Here is an 18941-nt window from a genome sequence, read left to right on the forward strand (position 1 = left end):
CCAGAATCTCAAGATGAGAGTCCCCACCTTCACCAACGGAGTGGACAAGAGGTAGATGAAATAGCTGCCAGAGTCAGGCAGATTCATTCAAGAACCCGTTTCCTTTTCTGGAGAACATAGAAAACTAAGTCCAACTGACTTATAATTCCCAGGAAGGCTGCATTATACAGTAAGTTTAATTCAACATGGACAAGAAGGGGAATGCCAGACCATAGCCCCCTGATGTTCTGCCTAGAAATGGAACAGAGATAGTAGCCTTCAAGGTATAAATTTGTCCATACCCCAACCAAAAGTGGGTTTTCAGAGCTGAGGGCTACCTTTCATGCTCAGTACAACTTGCCACTCAGAAAGGGGGGGTAAAAAAGAGGAAAATGAAATCACATTACAATTTACTATTCCCATAAAATGATAAAAAGAAAAAAGAGATTAAAGGGGGAAAAATAGAATTTTATTGTTTATACCTGCCCACCCTGAAGATTCACCTTCCTGTTGTCAGGAAGTTGGTGACAGAATATTATTTATGGTGATGCATTTGAACACCTCCATTTAGCCCTTAACGTTTTTCTCTATAACCCTTGTCGTACACGGTGGAGATGGGGTGGAGGCCGAATAGGTGCAGCCTCTAGCTGTGCATTAAACCTATGTGTGTGTTCCATTTCTTAGTGACATTTTGAGCTATGAACAGTACTTGATTTATGTTAACTCTAATCAACTAAGCTAGGAACCTGACTTTTTAGACCTTTGTACACATTACTTAAAATATAGCTCTAACAGATTTAGCTGAGATGAATTTTTCCAACCCATATTTATCTACATCTGTGAAAATAGGGAAAGGATGGGACTTCTAACTCTTTCTTTGAAAGGTATACTAGAATGTTCCCTTAAAAGCTTTTCAACATCCCAGATATATTATAAGAACTGGGTTCCTTCTATTTCTGGATGAAATGGCTGCATTGTGGATGGTAGTTAAATTATATAATTATTGATTTGGATACCACTATTGTTATTACAAAAGGTGAAAAATAAGCATTTGGGACTTAGAAACAGCATTTAAAAAAAGCTATTTTATGTGAAGGATGTTTTGGCACCTGGTTTTTAGTAACAGTACCCAAATAAGGACATTCTGTTTGGGTTAACTATTAATGTAATCAATCTAATGTTTTCTTTATTTGATTGATGATTTCTGTCTTCATTAAGGGCTATAATCAGAATGTCTTAATTGAGTTCCCTTAAAGTGAATCAAGAAATGAGAATTTGAGCACAAATAGTGTATTGGGGAGCTGATCCCAGGAAATATCAATAGGGGAGTAGGAAATGAGACACAGAAGAGAAGAAAGCCAATAAAAGTTGCAAGATCAAGCAAGTTACTACTTTGAGGAACTGAAGCTCAGAGACTGTGGACCCTTTGCTTTAAAAATGTCAAAGAAAAGGGTAGATAATTACTTTCCAAGATGATTTCACTGTAACCCAAACTGAAATGGGAGGGTGAACCATATGCCCTCTCAAGGTCTCTTCCAATCTTATGATTATATGATTGCTCATTATCGAAAATTGGCTGGTAATTGGTTTGACTCAGAGAGGTCAGGAAGTGAAGGGGACTGCAGAACCTTTTGATTTTTATAGTAAAGTACGATGTAGTTGTCTCAGTCACATTTCAGAAGGGCATTTTTAAAAAAGTATAAAAAATGTGCCATGACAATTTTCATGACTGCTAATTAAGAGAGATCACCTAGGAGTTGGCTATAATTTTGACAGGTAGAGATGGGGGTTTAGTAGATGAAAATGAGAGAGACCCATGATAGAGAGACACTTTACATACTATACAGGCATGTATAGCACTGCTTTTGTTGTTTATTTGCTTTTGAACTACCTACATTGCTGATTATAATCAGATACTGGTTTTAGATATAGCATGAGAAGAAAAAACTTATGCTTCACTTTGCTTACTTTTAATCTGAAAAAAATCATCCTTTTACAAACAAATGGGAATCTGATTATAATTATATGACTTTTTGTACATAATTTTACGTAAAATTGACATCCAGAATGCATATTTTAAATGCACTGGCTATGACTAATTGGCAACAGTGGGTTTTCAAAGTAATCAGCCCAATTACTGTCTGCAGAGATGCAGAGATCAAACGTAGTTTTCTCTTTTTTATAGTCCTGAGGTTTGTAGAAACAGATCATTTATCCTGTGTGGTTTTTTTTTTAATGCAGCCAACTTAATGAAGGTGGGATCTCATTTTAACTGCTTGATGGGACAAACATAAAAGAAATTATCTAAATAAATGCAATCACTGTTATTTTAATTCATTAAATCAAACTTATAGCAATAGAAAATTTTGGAGCTGAAAAGAAACTTAGTGACTACACTAGTCCAATCTTTTCATTTTGGATAAGATATTGGAGGCTGGGAGCAGTTCGACACCATCCCCAGTTTGGTGGAGCTAAGTGCTCGGAGTTAGAATTTAAACTTAGATGCCCCATTTGTGAAGTTAATGTTCTTTCCACAATACTCAACAGGGAAAGAAAACTATTTGCTAAACTATTTCAGAAATACGTCTTAAACCTTTCTCAATTTGAAAACAAACCCTGTAGTAAGATATGATGGGGGTGGGCGGGGAGCATTTTTCTACTATGTCCTTCACCTGTAAACATCATTCTGTGAATTTACTGTAGATAAGCTTCAAGGAAGAGAAAGTCAAGATCCGGATGCTTGCTGTTGAACATTCTGGCTGTCCTTTGAGTCTGACACCAAAGCAACGCTTTCTGGCAATCTGATTCATGATTACCTTAGAAACAGATTAAAGTAAATTATTTATCTCTACTGAAGAAAGTAAAATATTTGCAATAACAAAATAGATTAATAGGCTTTCAATTACATGAGATTTTTGTTTTTTTGGTTTTTGGTTTCTGTTTTTTCACGTCCTCTCTGGATGAAGCGAGGCCTATAACTATTAATGTTTGCTTCAAAAGGAGATGATTAAAAAGGGGAGGAATGAGATTTATCATATCTCACAGAAATCTAGAGGACAAGCAAAAAAAAAAAAAAAAAAAAAAGTAGAACTAGTTTGACCTGGGGCAAATATGATATCCTGTTACCACTTCGAGACAGTGAAAAAAAACAACACACCTGAACGCTATAATTTTGTCTTTATTTACTTTGTTGTAATTGTGTAAGTACTTCATCTACACTTTTATTAGGATTTGAGCTCCTTGAGAGTGTCAGCTGTATCTTATTAGTATTTATATCTTTAGTGCCTAGTCTAATGCCTACTATGTTAAGGGCAATGAATATCTCATAAATGAGTGGGTGAGAATCTGGTATAGCTAGCAGTTATAATAAAATCCATAACCACAGAATTAACAGTGAGAAGATAGGGCTAGATGCTAAAGGGGAGGGAAGAGAAATATTGTATCAGAAGCAAAGGCTAAGAGAAGGTATTATAAATGAGCAGAAAAGAGCTTAGAAATTGTCAAGGGCCAAAGCAAAATAAGAGAAGCTTTAGCCCAGCCGGGCGTGGCTCAGTGGTTGAGCATCGACCTAGGATCCAGGTGATCGGGGTTCGATTCCCGGTCAGGGCACATGCCCGGGTTGCGGGCTCAATTCCCAGTCGGGGGCGTGCTGGAGGCAGCTGATCAATGACTCTCTCATCATTGATGTTTCTATCTCTCTCTCTCCCTCTCCTTTCCTCTCTCTGAAATCAATAAAGATATATTTTAAAAAGAGAAGTTTTATAGATCATATGGCCTTAACATTTCAATAAAGAGAGAAATAATGTCTATTGAAATATTATTATAGAATATTCTTGTCATAAGAAACTTTAAAAGTTCAATATATATCCATTAAGTACCTACTACTTTTAAGACACTCCATTAGGCAATGTGGAATTATACAGAGATAAAGAAAAGAGAGCTGTCAGCCTTAAAAGGGTTATCTAAAGCGTGACACAGAACAAACACATACATAAACATAATATAGGACAAGATGCAATACACCACAGAGTACTGAAGGAAGGAATCACAGGATTGCAGAAATCAGAGAAACATTCTTAAAGGAAGCGTTGTTTGAGATGGGCCTTGACATCTAGGTAGGTTTTTCAAAGTTGGATGCAGGAAAAAGAAGGAAACCTTTTTCAGACATAAGGACGGCATATGCAAAAGCGCCGAAAGGAACAGTCCTTGTAATACAAGTTTCGCTTTCACAAAGGCTTTATGTCAGGAAGTAAAAAGAGATAAAGCTTTATTAGTACTTGTAATACTAGCAGAAATCCAGTACCTCCCGAAGAGAAGTAATTTCACAGGAATCAAATTCAGCACCCTTATCTTGATTCAAAGCCCATCTTTAATTTCCACTCAGGTTTGAATCCTTTGGCATATCTAATTTTAATAATTAAAGAACTCTTTGGACTACACAGAATCTAGTGTTCTTTTATAATTCATGAACCTGGAAAAGTTTTAATATTGTATGGATATGAGTGAGCATGCTAAAACAGGCTAACAAGCCATCTGCTTCATGACACACACTTCCATAAATGTCCTGAAACTTAATGTTACCATAAAGTGTGGCAACAAGGAAGCAACTTACTGTGGGAGGGGAGCTCTCTAAAAGGCATCTGCAGGATACTCTGGTCTTTGCTTGATCTGGCACATAGCAGCTGTAACAATAAATGCCCCTAATAGGAACAGAAGAAAAATTGGCTGTAAACATTCATAGGAGAAAGCCTGATGCTTTGACCACAGTTTCTATATTCCTGTTCCAACAACAACAAAAAAAGGCCATTACTATCCAAGTACCTATGCTATTTAAGAAATCCCACAGGTCTTAAATCATCTCCTTCAGAAGACTAAGATACTAAGCCAGAGAAGAGGGTTTATCTATTTTCTTTGTAATATATAAACCATGCATATTTACCATTCCCTGTTCAGGGCAAAAGTAACTTTCTAATGTCTTTTCATAAACCCTGATATTAGGCTTAAACTGTCTCCTGAAGGAGTTAATCCTGCTTCCAAGGATGAGGTATTTTATTTCTCGCTTATAGAAAGAAGGATCCAATTCTGTAGATGCCAAGGGGTTGCCACAGCCAGGTCCCTGTTATCTGCGGCTTACACAAACTCATCAATAAATTTGCAAACTCCATAAGTCTATGGATTTGTTCCCATGTGGTTTCAATGTCTTCCCTGCTTACACATACACACAAGAGAGAAGTAACCAGTAAACAACAAATATGCCAGAGGAAAGGAATTCTGCAGTGGTTTGGGTTTTACGTTCTAATAATGCTCGAATCCCAGTTTCCAGGATTCAGGGTACTGCATCAGCAATAATGAGTGAAACTACTGAAACTCATTAAAGAAATTACTAATCAGTACCTTAACTGAGGATACCTGCTTCCTATTATACAGAGACAAACGAAGCAGGTTACAAGGGTTCCCAGAAAACATCGGAGGAAATGTCAAAATTAATGATAAATAAAATCTAGCTCTGTTTGTGGTTGATATTTCACCTAGCTGCATCTAAAAAAAGTGATATCAAAGAAAACTATTAACTATTTGTTGAATCTGAATAAAATCCCCCCTTTTAATCAGAGGTGAACAGACCTTAAAATAGCCACCTGCTTGCACCATACACTATGAATTTAAAAACAAAAAAGTCCTGTGGAAAGAAATGTACCATATATATAAATTATATAAAGGTAGATAACTTTCAGAATAATGTGTCTTACAATATAAATCAAAATGATCTTTCTAAGAAAGAACTAACTATGCTATTAGGAACATTACTTTCATCAAAAGTCTGCTCTTTGGTGAAATAGGCAAGCTATTTAGGGCAACAGAGTGGAACATATAGGAAGGCTATAAGAGCAAATTAAAGGAAATTAAGGTTACCTGTATGAAATTTCATATATATATATACTATGAAAGCAACCACTCCCCATTGTATAGACACTAAATTTGCTACTAACAAGCCCTGTCATCCTCTGCTTAGAATTTATCAATAGCTTTCCTTTGTTCTTAAAATAAAGTTAAAACTTTTTGATATAAGACACAAAGTTCTACATGGTTCACCTTGGCTTTCCACATCAGCTTCATCTTCATTCTTTCCTAAAACTTTATCTCTGTTCTTGAATGGTGCCTCAAGCTTTCCGAGACTCCAAGTTCTGTTTATATGCTGTTCCTTCTCTAGAGGGCTCTTCATCTCATTGTCACCCAAGCTGGATATTTATCCCTTTAAACTCTAGAATGCAAATTATATTTTCCTATATTACACTCTTATGGTAACCTCTTTTGTATATTTTTTTATAAAACTGTGGATGCATTTAATTGATGAATGTTTAGTAGTAAAATTGGTATGATTAACAGCTCAGTCTGTGTGGAAAATGATAGGCAAAGACCATGATGTCCAAGTTTCTTGATTGGGCTGCTGGATGAGGTGCCACTCACAGGGAAAGAAAAGAGCAGAATGAGAATACAATTAAGGAGAAGGAAGGTACAGAGTTCAATTTGGGGCATATTTAGATTTAAGTGTCTCAAGGACCTTCAAATGGAGATGTCTAGCTCAATATAAGATATAGAGCAATGTGTAAGATATAGATAGAGCACAGATTTGGGAATTTTCACTCTATCAATGATAAACAAATCATGGAAATGATTGAGTAGAGAAACAAGAAAAGATATAAAACACAACACTAGAGCTAGCATTTAAGGCCTAGGTACAAGGAAAGGAATGAACCCTAGAAGCAGCAGCCACAGTGGTAAGAGACAACCCAAGAGAGCTGGAGTCAAAAGAGCAAAAGAAATATTCTTCAAGGACAGAGAGGTCAACAGTGCCAACTGTGGCTAAAAGGTTCAGGAAGTTATAGACTGAAACTGTTTGATATTTATCAACAATGGTAAGCTTGGCCCCAGCATTAAGAATAAAGTGCTAGGGGAAGAATGAATGACAACGAAGCAGAAAAAGGACAACAGTCTACATCCAGAAATTTGTAAATAAAAAAGGAAACAAGAGCATCTAGAGAGGTTATGATATGGAGGGGGCTTTTTTGGGGGGAGGGGGGGTTGGTGTGTGTGTTTTCTTTAATTGTGTAGTGATGAAAGTATGTTCAACTGCTTATGGAAAGAAACCAGCAGGGAAGCAGAGGTGAGACTATGTGAGAGGAAAAAAAAAAAGTAAATCAGCTCTTCTGAGATGTATAAAATAAGAAAGAGAGATGGTTAGAAAAACATGGAAAAATTGAGAAGCTGTTTTAAATGCACAGTGGAAGCTGAAGACATGAATTTATGTTGAGCCAAACTCTACCATTCTGTGAATTCTTCAGCTGTGGTAAGTGTCTCAAGATGTAAAGGTGAGATGATCAGATTAATTGAGATGTTTTCCCTGTGCAAGTTCAACAGCAGAACGGGCAACACAATTGAAAGGGTTACTAAGAGAGTCATGAAAGTAATGCTAACTTGAAGTCCAACATAAATAAGGATTGAAATAAAATAGGGGTGAGATGAGAAGCTGATATAGAAAATGTAGATGGACCAAAAGGATTGAATAACTAAATTAGGAGGAGGGTCCTTAACTTATTTAGACTACTTGAAGGTTAGGAAATTAAGTCAGAGAGTGGAATGTTTGAATTTAGGATTTTAAAAAAGAATGTTTCCAGATGATGAGAAGGCTCAGCATGTGATCATGTGAATGAGAGAATAAGATGATGCCTAAAGATAAGGAAATCTGGGACCTGGGAGACCAGAGTGGCCTCAACATGTTTGTCAACGTCACCCAGAGTTCATAGGACCTTGGAGTGGGTAAGAACACATGAACTAGGTACCAAGTCTTCCATGAATTAAGAGGAATAATCAGATAGGTATAGTGAAGCAGGTGGGTAAATTCTGGAAGATCAAATACCATGGGCTTCGAAGACACATGGAGGTAATAACCTAAATTTACCATTGATGAAAGAGACAGACAACCAAACCTCTAGCCCTGAAAGAGAAAGACTAAGAAGCCAGAATGTCCAGGCCATCCATCTTTCTCTATGCCCAACTCAAACACAAGTTCATGAATCTATGAAAGGGGTAAACAAGCCACCAAAGAGTGTTGAGAGTGGATGAAAACTGGTAGCCCTTCATTCAAATATGGCTCAAAAATGTATTTTGTTTTACTTGCACAGTCTTTACAAGAAAAAATAATTTGATAATGTTTAGTCAGAGCATGCAGTTTTTGTTTTACTACAACACTGACCACGCCCTAGTTTCATGCAACTGATGTTATTTCCGTTTGCACATTACATGGGCTTTGAGTATTCAACATCTGCTCTAGATTCTTTTCTTTTTTTTTTTTTTTTCAGTAAGAAGAAAGGGGAAATTTTTCTGTTTGCATTTATTCTTAGTGCTCCAGGAAGTTCCAAACTTGGTCTTCAGCAGCCAACAAGGCTTGAACATAGTGGGTAGGGTGGACCCTGACTTCTTTGTTAGTGAGAAATGAAACTAAGTTCCAACAGTACTCTGAGTTTAAGGCAAATTAGATGTCAACTGATATGGAATCTCCAAGCTGGGAGTCAATCAGAAGCTCAATAAGAAATAGGCGAACTGTGTAGTTAAATATAGGACTTCTAGCTTAAAAGACAGGTGTATGGCTTTTCTATGTAAACTGACTTGCTATTAGTCTCAGAACATATTATATATTAAGAAGGATGAGGAAAGGCACCATGATGCATAGATATTACTAGAAAAAAAATAAGTTGACCTCACCTAATGGCTTACCAAACCAGATGTGAATATCGATCAATATTTTGTGATTTAAGCACGACACACAAAAGAGTAGAACCAGAGATAAGGTCAGCACCTGCAGAGATATCAGGGCACATCATGTCCTCCTCAAACACATTTACATTTTATCTACTACATATAAGTACACAAAGCAGGCCGATTTGTAAGTACAAAAAATAGATGTAAAAGATGGTTTAAAAAGTGAAAGAATAGCAGGCAACACAGATGGTTCTGGTAAATGATTAAGGAAGAGCAGTTATACAGCATTATTTACTTACTCATTCAATAGGTATTTACTAAGCGCTATGCTAACCTGAGTAGTATGCCAAGCACTGAGGCCTGGTGAGAAAGACAAGAGGAACACTTGCACTCAGGGAGCTTACAGTCTAGCCAGGTACTTAATGTAATGTTTCCAGAAGTCTAATTTTTCATCATCCAAGAGTTAGTTGATAGCAATAGTTGAATAAGGGAAAATAATACAGTGTGCACACTCACACCCGGAATCATCCAGAGAGTGGCAATATTGAGATGCTATATGGTTCATGTTCTTTCAAAGACCTAACCTGGAAAGCAAAAGCAAGACTATGCTTTCTTTGAAAAAAAAAAAAAAGATGTAATTTCAAAAGAGATACAGAGCTAGAAAACAGATTTGAACTTCTATAATATAAACCATAACTGCTACACCACTAATGCAATAAAAATTGTGATCAACTATCATTATAAACACACAAGCCTAAAATTTAAAAGGGGGATTAGAATAGGCTTTTAGAATTGAACCAGGCAGAGATTACACATCTAATATGAGATAACATTTAATTGAGGAGGCCTTGGTGCAACTTGCTGTGAAAGCTGCAATAGGGCCCGAAGAAATCTCTTCAAACTTTCTTTAAGCCCCTAGCCGGTTCTTAGAAAAAAATGACCTTGTGTCAGGCATGGTGATGATCGGCCTTTTGAGCAAGTGGGCATGTCCCTCCAACATCAGGAGCTGTGCCATTGTCCCCCATCTCCATCCTCTGGTTCTGCTGTAGCACTTTCCCACCTAGAAGGATGATACCTGGCAAAAGGCCCAGCCTATTCGTGCGCTTGATGGCCTATTGAATTGTTCAGTAATAGTTGTGATGCTGGCCCTGTAAGAAATGCCATGGCAGCCATTTCTGTTACAGATTCGCTCTTTGCACAGCATCCCTTTGACAAAGAGTAGCATAAAACGGCATTGAAATTAAGACTAACAAACCCCTTCTGCCAAGATTAAATGAACTTCCTGCGGGCACTTCAAGCACTGTGTCGCCCAGCTGAATGGGATGAAAGGAAGCAAATCCTGTTGATGGTCACCCAGAAGCAGCCAGTCTGCTCTGCTGTGTGCCTTCCCCACAGATCGCCAATTTACCACTATTGTTTAATTTTCACAGGCAACTGGTAGCACATGGTGCAGCGTATGGGCCCCCTGAGCTGTCAAAGCCTTTGTGAAGAGCTGATATGCAGAAGAGGTAAGTGATGAAGGAGCCCTTCCTGGGAGGTAGGGTTGTATTTGCCCAGCCATCTGTTTTGTTTGTTGGTTAGCTTTATTTTATTCATAAAAAAATAAAATAAAATAAAATTGGGGGAAAGCAATTTTTACCATTTGAGGACGTCCTGCACCCCAGATACCTGAATCACTCATCATTGAGAGAGTGGGCCTAATGTAAAGACAGGATGTACAAATGAAGCTTGATAACTGGAGCAATTGTTCCTTTCAATCAACTGTTTCCATATCCGTTGGATATAGTAAAGAGTTCTGACTCTATTTTAGGTATTTGATCACTATCAGCTTTGAAGCCCTACAACTCTCTCTCCCTCTTCTGCCCTACCTCTGAGCAAGCTGGTAAGTCAGCTGTTCCTTCCTTTGGCATTGGTGGGAAGTTGAAACTTCCATGAGTCAGAACAGTCAACCCAGGCCCACCCCCTGACCACCCTAAAAGGCCAAGCTACTTGTCACTCTCTGTTCTCTGAAGCCACTTTAGACCTACATAGGAGCCTTCCCACTCAACCCAGAGGCTTGTCCCAGCCTCATAGTAAACCTCTTTATACCCTGTAGAATATGTGGCTTCATTAGTCTCAACACCCAAACCAAATTTTGGATGGAGCGACCCTGCACAGTGACCATGACATAAAAAATTATCAGGTGATTTATATTAATTTGAATACAATGACCAACAGCCTTAATTTAGAGTTAGCTTCTTGCTTCACTCTTTTCTAAAGCTGAGTCCTGTCTTGTCCTAGACATATTGAGACTAAAGGGAAAGAGGGGTTGGAATAAGGCCCAGATTACACCACAGGGTTGAAACCTTGTGGTCAATTATACGTATAGTTTCTTCTGAGAGACTAATGCCTCAGTTTCTCCTTTGAATTTTCACAGAGTGAGTTAAAAGATGTCAAAATCCAAAGCAAATACACTCTCACCTTCACAGATTTCCATAAATGTCTTAAGAAACAGAATTGGAATAGAGGTGAAAGTTAAGTGAAATTGGGCTCAGATTGGCTGGATGATTGTCATTTGGCCTTTCTGTATTGGAATAAAAAAAAAGTTGATCTAATTAAAATTTAAACACTTTAAATTTAAATATTAGATCCCCTGAATACTGACCAGGGCAGCTAGGAATGGAAGTCAGATGTGGAATAAAACATCAGATGTGGAGTAAAACAGTTTCAATTTCAGCTCTGCCAATGCCTACATATCTGACTCACTTAGGCAATACATTTAACTAAACCCCAGCTTTCCCTCTGTAAAACAGTGGTACTATTCCTGTGCTAGCTCATTCACAAATACTCTGAGTATCAAAATAGAACAACATACAAAGGAGTCCTTGGTAAACTGTCACATGGCACACAAACAGAACCAAGTTTTAAAACCTATGCACCACACCCCAGAGTGAAGCCCTCACTCAGGACTCTATGTATTGTATGCAGAGACTATTAATTTTAATTTATATGAAATGATAACAAACTTGCTAATCTGCTTTTAAGTCTTTAACAGTTTAAAAGTGGAAAATTGGAATAATGAAGGGCTGCTTGATTTTGCATAACATTCACAACTGCTAACATTTATTCAGCACTTACTGTGTACTTCAAATACAGCCTTATTTTACATAAGCACAGAGGCTATAAGACAGGGAGCAGCTGATTGCTTAACAGCAAAGGAAGAAAAAGCTGCAATCATCAGCCACAAGAATTCAAAAAGTTCAGAGGGCTGAACTTGAGTGGCTTTGTTTAATTACAGCAAGATATAGGTAATCCTGAAGAAAGGACAAATATTTTATAAATGTTCAGTGTATTTATTTAAGAAAGTAAAAAGTATTATAACACTGACTTAGAGAAGATTTTATTTAAAAAGAAAAAGTAAAACACTTTGGTTCTTAGAGTGATTAAATATAAAACAATTCTACTACTAATATCAGAAAAAGAGAAACCAATTAATTCAGATGGGCCTGATAGCATAAAATGCCTGATTGCCATGTTTTGTTTTGTTTTTCACTTTACTCAGTTTATAGAGAGACTTTATCTCCAGTAGTTTCACAGTCAGCAACCAAATAATTTTATATTACTACGCACATACTTGTGACAACCCCCTTACATGCATTAATCCTACCTTAGAACAATGCAATATACAATAAAAACTATAGAGCATATTAATGCTGCTAAATAATAACACAATATTTCAAAAAGCCATCCATGATTTTGTTCATATCTTCCCCCATTCATTGCTGTCTCTACCTCTACATAGTTCTGCCATCTCCAAAATTCCTTTTAATTCCTCTAGAACAAAAGAGCACATGATCTCAATGCCCCCACCCACCCTCCTCTCTCCACATAAACTCTCAGGACTCTCAGGGGAGAAAATATTCTATTCTTCCTACATAAGGAAGGGTCAAAAACTGAATCTTGTTGCAGATACCTTTTGAGACAGCTCTATAAAGATGAATATGTGTTAGCCAGGCTGATGGGAAGGGAAATGCTATGACTGCGACTTTTAATAATCCCTGGATATCTATTCAAACATGTGTTGTGATTGTTTTACAAATTGCCTGCAGGAGACTGGCTGGTCTTCAGACAGCAAGGTAACTGGGGCTTGGCTGCTTGAAATTGCAACATCAGTTTGCTTGGCAAGTGGGTGTGAGTCAGAGCAGGGTTCATGTCAGAGAAAATACATAGCTGTCATTTATCTGCAGCTAAGACATGACACATATTTTCTGATTGAGAATCAGGACCATTTCCCTAGTTACAAAGATAGAGTGACCTGCCATCGGTGTTATTGTTACTGAGTAGTTGAAACTGTAATCTTTGTCTGCCCTGCCTGGCACTCAGGATCCTCTTCTGTGAGAGTAGTACACTGATGTCCCTCTGAAGAATCTTCCTCTGTCTCTCTGTCCCTATGTTTTGGGAGTGTTAGCCCCTCAGGCTCTAGGCATGACTGTGTGGCTCAAGGCTTCCTACTGACAGCATTTCATACTCCAGGACAGTGAAATATTTCCTGGGATACTACTTTCTCGGAGCTATGTGGAAAGGGGAGCTCTCTTTGTCTTGATAAGCCTGTAGCTTCTAAGGCCCATCTTGCCTCTATGATGTTGGAATCTGCCTGAATCACATAAGCAAGACAAATCAGAGGCCGTTGGAGCCAACATTTGGAGAAAGATAGATTCCTCACTACCTACATGAAGCATCTGTACTTACTGAAGATGGACCTGGATGATTAGTTATTTGAGCCAGTTTATTTCCTTTGTTTCTCAAGGCTGAGTTGGTCTGTGATCACTTGACATCCAAAGATTCCTCTTTAAAGTCTTTGTTTTCATGTCTGTTTCTCCTTCTGGACTATGAACAGTTCAAAGTCAGGGATTGTCTTAGTATGCTTTCTGTACTTAGAACGTATTAATCTAGATTAATTTTCAATCCAGTATTCAATAAATGTTTTCAAATGAAAAACTCAAGAAAAATATGTAGACATGTTCACACAGGAACTTGATGTTGTTGAAAGGCTCCGGTAGTAGCAGGACTATATTTCATACTATCTTGACTTCAAATTTTGAAGTTGAAAATTTTCACAGATGGAAGTACATACATTCTTATAAAATTCAAAAACTACCATAAGTGGTTCCTGAATTATGCAGTTTTTGAAATTTATTTTCCTCTTTTTTTAATTCATTATTTATCCATTTATTTATTTAGGTAGAAGTGTTGAAAAGTAAACAAGAGGATTCTGATTATTATATTTCCTACATAGATAACTAAAAGTTAAACCAATCAATGGGGAAAAGGTGCAAGTTAACTAAAAATAACTTTTGGTAGTTATTAACCCACTCTTTTAGAGAATATGAATTATGCAGAATAAAGCATATACAAAATTCAAAACAAAAAGAAACAAAATTGTTCAACTCCATTTACTGGAATTTCAGTACCAGAGTTTGTTTGCAAGTTTGTTTTTCCTATTCAGATCCCACCAAATTTTAGTGAAAAAATTATTTATTACACCATTTAGAACCTCTTCCATAGACAAACAATCAGAATGACCTCAGTTTTGATAGCTGTCAACAACTATGAAATTTAAAAGTAAATTAAATAATAAAATGTATTTATTTAAATCTATGTTTGTCTTTTCCTATAAACATATAGCAATTATATTTTTTATTTGGCCACTTTTTTACATCAATATACAGTTTCCTTATAGTTCCCATGGGTCTGACATGAGGCTAGATTATTTAAAAAATGATAGTGTAAGGGTTCAGGATTTGGCCACCCCAAAATCTACCTCTTTGGAGTATGTAGGCTGATTATTTCTAAGAAACAAAAGATCAAGGAAAGGAGGTAATCTCCTTAGCTGCCTAAACTAATTTAGATGGGGGGCCTATTCCAGAAAGGGAGCTATATCCAGAGAATATAGGCTGGATGTGATAGACTAGGGGGAACTTACTAAGGCCTGCTTGTCCAAAGTCCTCTGTGTTCCTTTGTTTCATGGCATGGCAAACATTTGCTTTTCCCATCTTCCTGTGTTATGAAGTGTACACTGTTGTGACTAAATATTGAAAATATTTGTTCATTGAAATGCTAGTAATTTGTACAATTTTTAAATGATTAACATTGAAACTTCAATATATTAAATTCATATGAATAAGTCTAAAGTTAAAATATGGTATGATAAAGAAATTCATGTTATTTTCTTTTGTTTTCATTTTTTATTTCAAAGAGGATACTATTCAAAATTGCTGTCTTCTATTTAGTTGAAAGTTGCAAAATGTCATACATAGTCTGAGCTTCTACAGCCTACATGGGTTGAGGAAATTAAGAAATAAATAGAATATCACAATGCAAATAAAAAAATCTGACTTAATGTCAAAATTGTGAACTCTCCTCATAGTGCATAGAACAATGAAATATATGAAATAATAGCCCCTTTCTCGATGTCACTGTGATTTCTCTAGTAGGTAAGGAGGCTGACTGAGCCCCATCAGATGCCAGGCACTGTGAAAGACATTTTCACATGGATTTATGCACTGAACTTCCTTAGCTACTCCAAGAATCCTGCTTTTCTTCTCTTTACACAAAAAGAATGATGCTCAAACAAAGAAAAAAATAAATGTTTACAAGGTCACGAAGATAATAAGCAACTAAAAATGGATTTAAACCCAGTTCTGCCTAACTTCAAAACCTATTACTTAAGGATTTGCCTTTGGTTGACTGATTTTTCCAGTGAAAATAGCACCTCTACATAGCGGGAAAACTAGAGCTCTGCTGTCAGAAGCCTTTTCCAAGTGAAAAATGATATCATTCTGTCCTTTCCTCTTTTAAGAGTCCATGTAACTTATGTACTGATATGTAGTTATCAGATATTTATGTGTATTATTATATAAATACTTATATAAAAGACAAATGTTTCTATCCATCTTTTATTTTTTTCAACTATATCTCCAAGTGTTCTGTACTACTATTACTACTAATTAGTTTTATTAATATTTTCTGGTTTTATGTTTCAACCAGATAAATAATAATAGCATCTGAGCTGTAAATCACCAAGTATTATAGAAGTGCACTGAGAGCCCAGGAAGAAATCCAAGGGCTGTGGATCACTGGAGAGCATCCTCCGGGTCAGTCCCTGTTTTAGGTACCATCATCACATAAATGATTAAAACATGCAGTGTGTGATCAAGTGGTGAAATGTGTGATATGAATTATACAACCTTTAGGGATTTTGAGGAGAGGTTAAGGAATGAACTTTACCAGTATAGAAATAGGAAAATTGAGCATCTCTCAGATATGGTAGTCCAAGCATGTATGCCATGAAAAGTTATTCGTTTCCAGGGTGCACTAGAATTTATCATTTAAAGGAAAGCAAAGTTTTCAACAGGGAGAAAATTCTAAAGAAGAGAATATCATTGGGATGACTCAGCTAAAATAAGTAAGAAGTCATAAGCTGAAGTACCGACACCACCAGGTTTCCTTTATTAGGATTAAGAAAAAAATAAATACAAAGCAGTATCTCTGCTGGTCTCCTGTGTTCACACTAGATCAAATCTAGCAAGAGCGCCATATGAAAAATGGCCACAGCATATTTAATTACCTTCCTTAATTACTTGGAGATTTGTAGCAGCAAGAGTATCTCACATGGGTCCATTTTATTTCTCTTCCATGATCAGGCGTGGGACGAGGTTTTCCCTCGTTACAAAACGCATGATCATAGCTGTAAACAAAAGTTATCAGCGAGCAACAAAGGTAGTCACTTCTACGTCCCAAAGCCTTATATTCAGAAAGACTATTCTTTTAGAAAAACTAATTCTAGACTTTCACATTCACAAGAAGTTCTCCTCAGAGTCCCCTGAATTAATCACATGTGTGGTCTAGGGGACACTACGTGACTCTCCTCCTCTAACTATAATCCACTTCATCAAGGCTGTTGCCATGTACCACGTCCCCTCACATGCTAGAGTTCGTTGGCACCACAAAAAAGTTCATGGCAATCCCTGAAACAATGTGGCATTTCATTTTGCAGCCATGAATCAGTTTCTGTCTGGTCTAGCCTTCTGAGATTCATTTTCATACAAAACTAATCTTTAGAGTGTCAGACTGTGATTAGCGACAGTGACACATTTCACAGATTGGGTCCTTGGAGATGTCTACCCTGTTGCTATAGTATGTTTGATAAAGATCTTAGTGATAATCATACTGACTTTAGAAAAACTCATAAAAATTAAATATGTATCTCCTTACAAAACATGATTTGACTAAGATTTCATACCTAGAATGGCCGAATGCTTCTCAACAACCTGCATAATTAAATAGATTATACTAGATGGGACCAACATGTTAGTGAGGGGTAGGAAACTGACTTTGCCCAACAGTTAACTTTATATTTGCATGTTTGTGAGTTAATCACATTTATAGTTTAGGAGAGTATTTGAAAGGTCACAGTCTAAGAAAAAGTTCTTGGTCTATTAGGTTTAAATATCAAATGCTCTGACTATTCTTAAAATGTTATTAACCTTAAAAATGCAACATATTTTCCAAGAATATGCTTTACCAAAAAGTGTTATAGATAAAATAAGATTGTGAGGAAGAATTTGGAAGAAGATTTAAGATGCCATGAAGGATACATGGGTAAACCACGGCAAGTGGCATTATAAACCCTCATTCACCTGTTAAGAATGTTCATGGTCTGTGTGTCTGACCGCGTATTCATAGTTTTTCTGCAACTTAGCAGGATATTTAGATTTGACTCTGGTAGATGAAGAGCAGTCTATTGGAGGTAAACTCATGTGGGACTGTCTGCTACCCATTTTTGTTCATCATGCCAAAAAGAGAACTTAACTTTTACATTTCAGGAAGAAAACTATGAGTCCTTTAAGTAGTGAGAAAACAACACTGAAATAGGTTTTTTCTAACCTCCTTTTTCCTCAAACAGATACACACAACTACAAGACCAGAAAGTTTGCTTTGGAGTGTATGGTTAGGAAATGGGTTTAATGTGTGTGGGAAGGATGAGGGAGGTATGTTGTCCTATAAGCTTCTATTGACAAATATACTATTAGAAAAAAGTCTATGGGTCAGAATTGTCTGTAATATTTTTCTGTCAAGAATGAAAAGTCCAAAAATGCTGTATCATTTTACACAGCACTTAGAGCAAGAGTAACTATCTATGATAAAGGTTTAAATTTGGAATCTATGGATTTACCACTTGTCTCCTGCCAGGCATTAACATTTAAAAATATAAAACATTGGAATTTTATCACATGACCACTGAAAGAAAACTGCCTGTGTCATTTGAAGATAGCTATGGCTTTATGTAACACCATCTAAGTTACGTGCAAAACAAACATTAATTTCATGGTGCTGACACCAATCCTCTGCAAAACCTGCAGATATAAAAGTTGTGGAGCCAATTACAGCACTAATAAAGTTAACCTGGTAGAGTCCAAAATGGCATATGCAGTAGGGGAAAAAAAGCAAACAGAAACAGTTCATGCTGTTATAATTGCCACAATTTCATTGGCAATTTAAATACAATAATTGAAATTGCTGCAATTAACACACACATAGAATTCAAAGGATGGTGAGTGACCTCACACAAAACACACTGTGGAATCAGCCCTCCTCCAAAGAATTAACCTTCATAAATCATTTGCATCCAAAGGATGACTGGCTTTACACGCTGCCAAAATGATCAGCATAGGAAAAGCAAGGCCTCTAAACAAGAGAGCCCATCAACTGTAAGCTCTGTCTCCTGGCTTATTTCATCTCCATGCACAGAAATGGGCTGCGTTCCATTCACAAACTGGCGGAAGGTGGAATTGTGCGTTTTCTGCTCGGGTGCCCCCAGGCAGCTTCGGAAGAAGTGTTAGTGAGGACTGCAGGCTGCTGTATTGCTGAGAAGTGAGCCTGATTCACCTTGACAGAGAGTCCACTTTTACTTGACTGCAGGGGCACAAGACCATCTTGTCTGTGGTTTAGGTCTGGATAAAGGGCTCTGGCTCTGCCCTCCAACTCTTTAGAGCACAGTAGCCACGAATTTTTATCTGAGATGCAGGGGAAATGTGTTCAATGTGTTTCTAGTCACCTAAAACCAAATTTAAGACATATTATCTGGGACACATTGGAAGCCTCTTCTCTTATTAGGTCAGACATATGCAAGCACTGAACAGCCAGTACCAAGAAAGAAGATTCAT

Source organism: Miniopterus natalensis, chromosome 9 (assembly GCF_054644295.1).
Source record: "Miniopterus natalensis isolate mMinNat1 chromosome 9, mMinNat1.hap1, whole genome shotgun sequence".
Lineage (NCBI taxonomy): Eukaryota > Metazoa > Chordata > Mammalia > Chiroptera > Miniopteridae > Miniopterus > Miniopterus natalensis.